General features: G+C 38.8%; 1 pseudogene; it reads left to right on the top strand.

Moving 5' to 3' along the window:
* The first annotated feature begins 3,647 nt into the window (after window positions 1–3,647).
* On the top strand, window positions 3,648–9,279 carry LOC147825608 (protein SET-like; annotated as a pseudogene).
* The last annotated feature ends 898 nt before the right edge of the window (window positions 9,280–10,177 follow it).

Raw genomic sequence — 10,177 nt, 5'->3', positions numbered from 1 at the left:
TGGCCAGAAGAGCCAACTGGAATAGGTAGAGTTGAAACAATAGCTTTTTCTGTCCTGCATTTAGAAATTGTCCATTCGACAACAGATGTTAGAGATATTCCTCATTGTCACAACCAGCAACTATGGTTCCCAGTTTTCTGAAGAGGGGAAAATGTAATACCAAATAAAATATTGGATACTGAACTTTGACAAGCTTCTTAACCTTTGTACTTAGGTTGCCATGATCAAGGCATTTGCTGACTAGTTGAACAGAAAGGCTATAAATAGTATTCTTTGATGTTTTCTAATCTTCTTACTCTGCCACTTAACTCACCCACTCTACCTTGTTGTTTTTGTACTGTTTCTGTGTTCTGAGAGGTGGAAAAGAAACCAATGATTATTGAGGCAGAAGAATGTATTTTAAAACCTTGACCTAGGCTTACCTCACATTCTAGAACTCAGAGAAGAGGGGTGATATAAAGTTCACAGCTGGCTATTGAACAATTCTTGTCTTAAACATTGTTAATTTCCTGTATGGGAATATAATGTCTGACTGATTCAAACAGTCGGTTTTGGAAAAGCATTGTGTTTCAGGTTGACCAGTCATCTCAGCTGGCTTGGGACTAGAGCTCTGTGGGACGTGGGACCTTCACACAACTGGGACAGTTGGCCACCCTAACAATGTGATGTCATAGGACCCCCTCTTCGGTTGTTATTGCTCCAGGATGCAGCTGCTGGTCTGAGTATCTTCTCTGTTGGGAAGGAGGGATCCTTAGCAGATGCTGTGTCTTTTCCCCTCTGGCATCCAGAGCGCTCTGCCTTTCTGGTCAGTGGAATTTGTGAAGCAGTACACCTAACATTTCCCATAGCAATTTCACATCTTTATAGCCTTTGTTCTCACTACTATTCAGAGAGGCAGCAAAAGCTGATGGAAGCCTCACTTGACCAACTGGAAAGCAGGAGCTCAGAGACATTGCTGGTTACTTTCTGGGATGGCACAGCTAGACTTGTCCCCAGATCTCCTCACACTAAGGGGAGTGGTCCTTTCAGTTCACAGTGCTGTGTCTTCCAAAGTTTTGTTATATGGAAAGCTGGGGACTAGTCTTAGGATAAAAGTCTGAGCTATTTCTGGGGTTGGTAAATTGGGTAGTGGAAAATAACATTAGCTTGGAAGTCATGAGATTTGAGGTATGTTCCAGAGCGGTGGCCTCATAAGCATAGTGTCACTGGGGAAGAAATCAACTCTCTGGGACTCAATTCCTTTACAGAAAATTGATAATGTTGGACTAGATGAACTTTAAAATTTTATTCTAGTTCTAAATCCTACCCTCTCTCCTTGACACTGCCCTGGCTCTCTTCTGGGTCTCCTTGAAAATTGTTTTAGGATATTTTACCTGGCTAGGAAGATGTGGGATGACAGAATGGCAGGGTTATTCAGTTAAGATAGGTCTGTGAAGCACCTCCTGTATGTCTCAGATCTCTAGTCTTTGGGGGATAAATTTGACAGAAGATACTGCTCAGTCTAGGACCCATCATATGAAAAGGAAGAAAAAGAAGGTGAACCTAAAACTAAGAAGAACAACTGCCTTCAGAAGGAATAAAAGGCCAGTGTTCTTTAATTTTGAGTTGCAAACAGAAAATTAAGGCTGAGTACTTGTCTTAGTCACTGTCTTCATTGCTGGGACATGATACCTGACACCCACAACTTAAAGGAAAGATTTATTTTGGCTTATAGTTTCAAAAGTTTCAGTTTTTTGTTGGCAAGCTCAAATGCAGAAATGGCCTGGTGGAAGGATCTACCGTGGTGGCCGGGAAGCAGAGAGAGAAGGGAGGAGCTCATGTCTCCAGTGAACCCTCTCTAATTAGGTTCCACCTCCTTACAGTACATTCAGCCACCCATCTCATCAGTGGCTGAATCCCTTGATAAGTATAGCACTCTTGTAATGCAATCACTTTCCAAAACACCAACCTCTGAACACACAAGACTCTAGGGGCACATCCTCATCTAAACCATAACAGTTTTCTGCTGATAATATAAGGTCTAAATTTTAAGTGAGCTGATGTTTACGTAATATTCCTGAGAAGCAAGTAAATCTTTCAATACATTCCTTGTAATCTCTTACTCCATCAGGAAAGGTTATACTAAGACATATTGGTTCACATCAAGATGTAGTTCTAGATTGTTAGTGTTAGCAGAGGGTTCTGAATAATCACACAGGAGCTAAGTTAACGTTTAAAGACTTTGCAAAGGAGATTTTGCAGAACCCCAGAAAGGGAAACCAGGAAAATTAGTTGTCTCACCTCCATTACAAGGCATCATTAGTGAAGTAACTGAAGGAAGGAGATTCCAAGGCTCCCTTAGGGTTCTCTCCAGTTTACCCAGTTTTGCTTCTCTAATGACAAAATGAGGATGCCAACGTGGGGAAAGTATGGCTGCTTTCCATATGATTGTTCTCAACATTCATTTTAAAGGACTTCTCAAACTCATAATCCACTGAAAATAAATTAAGATCTTGCTCTTCCTCAACCCCAATCCTAATTCAGTGCTTGCAGAAAAGTCTGCAGTAGTTAAGGAAAGCCACCCATGGGTGATGGATAGATTGTGACTTAGAACTGAAAAGAAATAAGAAACATGTTTTGGCAGATGGACTGAAGGGTGTGTCAGGCATTTTGGATGAAGTAGGTGCTTTAGGGCAGGAACAAATGCACACACTCCCCCTAAATAGGAAAATTTGCTCAGTGGGACAACTCACACAATTGGACAACAACAACAAAAAACCATTCTATTTCTTTCCTTAGACTCATTTAGATTTTTGCTCGATTTTTGTATATCCTGTCCAAATCCTCAGAGATAGCATTAGGACAAAGTAGGATACTGTTTCATTCATCAGTATATATAGGTATAAACATGTTTGAGGCTATAATTCCATAACCTTACCTGTTTATCCCCTATCCCAATAACTTCATATTTCTTGAATGTCTCATCTAACTGCTCAAACTGTGACTCCCCCAAGCAACTGGGACACATTTTCCAGGAGCCAGTCTTAGCAGTGGATCATAATCCAAGGCAGATGTCCCTTGAGACCTTTACGCTGTATGCTCTGTTTGTAGAAAAAGCTGTTGTAGGCCAAAGGCTGAGGCCACTGTTCTTTGGGACATTTCTTTGGGCATCTCAGGTACACCAGTGATTCTGCTTTCAGAAGCTGCTTCAGTTCATGATTGTATTTGCAGATTTTCACACAAAAGGAGTTTTTCTTTAGTTCCAAGAAAAAGGGTCATTGTATTTTACCTTTTCCCCACTTTCCCCCTTGCTCCAGTGATATCTGATAAAGGGTGAATATGGTTGGGACCTAGGATAGGGAGATTCTAATTTATAGAAACATTTTAGCTACACTACAGAGTAAAAGATAAGTCATCAGCTTTATTTAACTCATGGATGCCCAAGGACCTTTACACATAAGGAAACCAAGGGTTAGGAAGTGTGAAGGTTAGACTGCTTAAGAGCCTGTAAGTGGTGGAGCTGAGAAGATGCAAACTCAAGTCTTTTAGCATCCCCAGCCTGCACGGTTCTGCTATCTCTCTAAGGTCATATAGAATCCAACCCAAAAGCTTGGTTCCTGAGCTGCAGACCCTGGAGCTGATGCTAGGACTTCCCTCATGTCCTGGCCCCCATGTGCCAGTCTTCCCTCACCCCTCCTACCAAGAAGCCCCGAACAGTCTCCAGCCCCCAAATTCGAGGCAGCTTCGGCCTTGCTGGGCCTGCCCAAGGGAGAAAGAGAACAACAAGAAGCAATTGAACATACCAATGAAATAGACAGATTTAATGAACAAGCTAGTGAGGAGATATTGAAAGTAGACCAGAAATATAACAAACTCCACCAAACATTTTTTCAGAAGAGGTCAGAATTGATTGCCAAAGTTCCAAATTTTTGGGTAACAATATTTGTTAACCATCCACCAGTGTCTGCACTAGGTGGGGAGGAAGACAAAGAGGCATCGTATTATTTGACCAGAGTTGAAATGGCATTTTGAAGATATAAAATCAGGTTACAGAGTAGATTTTTATTTTGATGAAAATCCTTACTTTGAAAATAAAGTTTTTTCCAAAGAATTTCACTTGAATGAGAGTGGTGATCCATCTTCAGATGGAAAGGATTTGACGAAACATTCAAGACAAATAATGCAGAATAAAGCTGGTAGGAAGAGGCAGCATGAAGAATCCGAGAGCTTCTTTCTCTGGTTTACTGACCATGATGATGCAGGTGCAGATGAGTTATGAGAGGCCATCAAAGAAGCTACTTGGACAAATCCATTACATTGCGTTGCGTTGGTTCCTAATATGGATGATGAAGAAGGGGAAGGAGAAGAAGATGATGATGATGAAGGTGAAGGAGGATTAGAAGATGATGAAGAATGGAATGAGGATGAAGGTGAAGAAGATGAAGATAATGATGAAGAAGAGGAAGGAAAGAAGGATGAAGCAGAAGATGACTAATCAAACACTGATAGATTCCCATCTTCTTTTTAAAAAAATTTTTCTCCATTCTCTGGGAGCAAGTTTCAGTCTTTTTTGCCTCCCTCTTGTGCGCAGTCATGCTATTCTTGAAGTCTCTTTTCTCAAACACCATGGTTCTTGACTTATTTTGTGGGGCAATACCTTGAGCAGAATACAATGGGAAAGGATGTCTACAAACTTCCATTCTAAATTCATTTTGATCCCCTCCTGTCTTCACACAAACCATATGGAATTAACACCACCATGGTCTGTAGGAAAAAAGAAAACACTTCCACCTCCTTCGCTGTGCTGGCAGCTGGAGGGTGCTCCACTCCTGTGGTGTAGTGCATAGAATTCTAGCTTTTTCCCTCCTTTCTCTCTACTTGGGCTCAGAGATTATACTGTGTCTCTATGTGAGTATGGACAGTTAGCATTTACCAATACTTATCTGTCTACTTTCTTTTGTTTAAAAAAAGAAAAGAAAACTTTAATAAATGGGATATAGAAGGTCAGCAAAAGGTGGGTTTGAGATCTTTGTTTACATTTTATCTTTCTTTTCTCAATTTTCCCCCTCCTTCTTTTCCCCCTCCCCCCTCCTTAGTGCCTTGTTCCATTTTAAGTGGGTATTTGACAGCATGGCTTCTCCTTCAGCATGTTTAATTGTGATATTACTGGACCCTCGACACTTTTAAAGAAAAATTCTCTCCCAATGGAAAAAAAAATCCAAAAAAGCTTGCTAAGCATTGAATGAATATAATGAATAAGATTCATGTTCATTGAGAAAAAGAAAAAATGGAAACAAAGTCTTTGTAGATAGGGAGGGGTGGAAGGGTTGAAGGGAGGGCAGTGGAAGAGGGAAAAATAAGAACCAAGAGAGATTATGTAAAGGTGTAAATTTCCAATGATGAATGTCATTATATTGTATACCTAAAATGTAGAAATAAAATTAATTAAAAAAATTCACGTTCAGTAGTTAAGAGGAAGAGAGAAGGAAGAGGATTAACAGTTTCTTCCTTTCTAAAAATGGACAATGTCATCTGGTGACTGTGCTGTCTGAGGGCAAGTGCAGGCTCTCTGTATGCTAAATATTTGGTGGTAGTGATTGCTCTTCTCCAAACTCACTCTCCTTCTATGAGCCACTGAGCAATAAACAGCAGCTCAAAAGAAGAGTGGCGAAGTCATCATACATTGGCTGGAAAGCCTTTTTACTCTCCCTGTGTACTTCAGGTGAAAGATGGGAGCTTCAGTCCCTACTGTGTCTTACGCATTGGACATCTTGGACTGGTCCCTCCAATGCTCTGAGCGTTAGATTCTTCATTTGTATAATTGGATATTAACCCACAGTTTTATGTGCAGAGACTCATGTGAAGATAAAATAAGGTAATATACATGACATTTCTTTTTTGCTTGAGGGTTTAGAAAGTCTTTATTTTGAAACGTTTTTTCATTAAGTTTATTGGTACATTTTAGTATACAACACAGTGACATTCATCATTGAGAGTTTGCACCTTTACATACTCTATCTTGGTTCTTATTTTTTCCCCATTCCCCTGGCCTCACTTCAACCCCTCTGACCCTCCCTATTTACAAAGACTTTGTTTCCATTTTTTTCATTTTCTCATATTAATTACATTCCTTTCTTTCCTTTCCCCTACCCCTTGGACTTTCCCTTTGTCCCTTTTTTTACTATTTCACATTATCTATTTTACTTTTTAGTCCTTATTTACACTTTCAGTTTCTCACACGAGAGAAACTATTCAGTATTTACACATATGTATCCTATTTATTTCATTGAAGAGTATGGCCTCAATGTGCATCCACTTAGCTATAAATGTCTCTAATTTCTTGTTCTTTATGCCTGAGTAGTACTTTATTTTATAGAAAAACCATATTTTTAAAAAATCCAGTCTCCAGTTAATGGGGAATTGGGCTGTTTCCAAGTTTTGACTATCACAAACTGTGCTGCCAGGAACATGGGTGCACATGTATTGCTGTGGTATGATTCTTTTAATTCTTTGGGGAAGACACCCAGCAGGAGAATTGCTGGGTCAAATGGGACTTCCAGTCTTAGTTCTTTGAGGTATCTCCATACTGATTTCCACAGTGGTTGCCCCAGTCTACACTCCCACCAGCAGTGAGCAGGGTTCCTCTTTCCCCACAGCCCTACCAGAATTTGTTATTGGTTAATTTCATGATAGCAGCCGTTCTTTCTGGGGTGAGGTGGAATCTTAGCATTGTTTTCATCTGCATTTCTCAAATGACCAGTGATATTGAACATTTTTGTGTATGTTTGTTTGCTATTTCTACTTCCTTGTCTGAGAAATGTCTGTTCATTTCAGATGCCCATTTTTGGATTGGGTCTTTAAATTTGGGAGATCTGATTTTTAAAATTTCTTTATAAATTCTAGATAGTAGACCTTTTCTGAGGAATTGCAGGTGAAAAGAATGTGGGTTGTCTCTTCACACAGTTGGTGGTTTCTCTTTCTGTGCAGAAACATTTTAATAAGAACAGATCCCATTTGTTGATTGTTTGTGCTAGTTCATGGGCAACTGAGGGTTTGTTCATAAAATCTTTTCCTATGCTAATGTCTTCCAGAGGTCTACCTAACCTCTTTTCCAACTGGTTTAGTATTTCTGCTTTAATATTTAGATTGTTAATTCATTTTGATTTTAGTTTAGTGTATGGTGAGAGATATAGGTCTAGTTTTAATCTTTGACAAGTTGAAACCCAGTTTTTCCAGCACCATTTATTAAAGAGGCTATCTTTCCTCCAGTGAGGGTGTTTGGCTTCTCAAAGATGAGGTGGTTGAGTGTGTCTGGAGTCATTTCTGCATCTTCTAATCTGTTCCACTGGTCCTCGGGGCTGTTTCTTTGCCAGTACCATGCTGTTTTTATCACAGTAGCTTTGTAATATAGTTTCAAGTTGGGGATTGTGATACCCCCTACCTTGTCTTTATTGCCTAGAATTGCTTTTGCTATTCTAGGTCTCTTCTTATTCCAAATGAAGTTTTTGATTGTTTTCTCAAGGTCCGTAAAGTATGCTGTTGGAATTTCAATTGGGATTGCATTGAATCTATACAGCAGTTTTGGAAGTATAGCCATTTTCACTATGTTGTTTCTTCCTACTCAGAAGCAAGGGATGTCTTTCTATTTTCTGATATTCTCTTCTATTTCTTTTTTCAGAGTGCTATAGGTTTCAGTCTCAATTTCTAAAACAATGCTTAGTGCCCCCTGAATACACTATGGAATCTAAATGATGCTTCTGGTAAGTGTATTATAAACATAGGAATTTCAAGAGTCACTAAAAAACAAGACTGCTCCCACCTCCAAATTTTTGGACTTGTTCTTCCCTCCTCCTGGAGGGAAGCTACCATGACCCACCATTCAGATCTCACCTTAAATATCACATTCAGGCTCCTTTGTGACCTTCCTGTCTAAAAGAAAATACTCTACCATAATATTCTATTTTATTATCTTTGTAGCACTGCTATTTGAAATATATTTCCTCACTTGTTTCTTGTTTCCTGCATCTATTCCTGTTCAAGTTCTTACAGTGGGTGGAGTTGTTGGTTTCATCTGCTGCTGAGCAACCAAGGCCCAGATCAGTACTGGCCAAAAGCAGTGGAATGCAAGCCACCTCAGTAACCAAAGCTTTCTGAGAACTACATTCAAAACAGTAGAAACAAGGAATGATTAAGTTTTATAATTCATTTTATTTAGTCCATTATATTGTACAGAATACCATATTCACATGTAATCAATATAAAATTATTAATGAGATATTTTGCATTTTATTTTTTTAAGTCTTTGGAATCTTATGTGTCTGACTTAGCATGTCTCAAGGGCTCGGTAGTCACATGTACCTCATGGATGAAGTGTTGAGGAGGAGAGACTTAAAACACTAGCATCCTCAGGTGTTCAATATTGTTAAATGAATATGTGTGAAAATATTCCAGTGGAACACAGTCCTGTATTTCATTGCTCCAGATTCTGTCTTCAAATAAAAGAACTTTAGGACTATAATTTTAGAGACTATTTCCTCTGTCTCTCACAATATAGATTAGGAAACTTTGACCCAGAAATGGGCAGTGTTAGTTTCAACATTGTCTTTTTTTTGTGATGCTGGGGATGGAATCTAGGGCCTCCAACCCCAGCCCCTACATTGTTATACTTAAGATTACATAGAAGATGGTAGAGCTAGACTGGGAACTCATATTCTCTAATTCTAAATAAATGCTCTTTTCAAATACTCAGGCTGGAAAGAAACACATTACATGATACATACTACATCATTCTACTTCTGAATACACCAAATAATTATATACCACACTCCTTGACATAAATGGGCATGATTTCCAGTTTGGTATCAAACAAAAGACTGAATTTTTGGTACCATTATTATGAGAGGTTTCCCCTCTTCATTTAATTAAATTATTTAATTTATATCACTGATCATTTCTTTTTAAAATTTAATTTATTGGTACATTTTAGTTATATAATATACTAACATTTATCATCAGAAATTTGCACCTCTACATACTCTCACTTGGTTCTTATTTTTTCCTCTTCCCCTGCCCTCCCTTCAACCCCTCCACCACTCCCTATTTACAAAGACTTTGCTTCCATGTTTTCATTTTCTCATATTAATTCCATTCCCTTCTTTCCTTTCCCTTCCCCCTCCCCCTTCCCCTTTGCCCCTTTTCTTCCTATTTCACATTATGTATTATACCTTTTAGTCCTTATTTACACTGATCATTTCTTAAGAACTTTAACTGAGAGCTTAAAAACAAAACTATTCATTTTCTTTCTAGGACTTTATATTCCAAACTGTTAAAAATTCAAATGTCACCCACACACCTGCAGACCATGTGGCCACCTGATTCACATTCCTTCGTCTTTGGAGTCACTGGGAAGGAGGCGAACAGCTGCTTGTGAGATGCCATAATATTGATTAACAGTGTCTACAGGAAATCAGCTCAAGACAATTAATTTTTACAGCACGAGTCCAGTACTTGCAAACATTCTATTAAAATTATGCATTGTTAATTGATACTTCTGGGAATTAGGAACAAAGACCTGTTTGCCAAAAGAAAAAAAAAAAGAAAGAAAAGAAAGGGCACAACTGTATTACATATTCATATTGACTTTCTACTTTACAATCTGGTAGGGAGGGGTAATGAGAGCTGTGATCTAGCAAACCTGTTATAGATAAAAAATTATAGCCCCTTTCCTTTTGTTTCTTAATCATGAACATTAGGAATGGTGTTCTAAGATAATGAGTCGCTGCTGTGCCAACTGAAATGCTTCTGTACTCTGTCAATCTTCCTTCCACTTTTGTACCTCCAGGGGCAAACAACACAGAGGCCCTGGGCTACAGTGTGTGCATGCTTTTAAAATTCATTTTTTTGGTGTCTATTTGCATTGCTAGACCACCAGAGAGCATGGGACCACTGACATCTTCTCTGCAGTGTTTGAGAACAGAGACTGAAGAGAGATTTCCATAGCTGTTGACCCTAGCTCTAAGACCCTAACCAAAATATGTTACAGAAGGCATCAAGTTGAATATGGATCCTAGGAATGAGAATTTCCTTGGCTTAGTGGAAAATCACCATTCTATGTTTTTCCTAATTTGTTCAAGTATTTATGTTTTCCTGTATGATGCACAGGCTTGTTGCTTAATTCTTTTGCAAAAGAAACTGTCAC

Source organism: Heterocephalus glaber, unplaced genomic scaffold (genome assembly GCF_053883595.1).
Source record: "Heterocephalus glaber isolate CG9 unplaced genomic scaffold, H.glaber_assembly_v1.0 deba00001497, whole genome shotgun sequence".
Classification (NCBI taxonomy): Eukaryota; Metazoa; Chordata; class Mammalia; order Rodentia; family Bathyergidae; genus Heterocephalus; species Heterocephalus glaber.
This window is presented reverse-complemented; position numbering and strand designations above follow the sequence as displayed.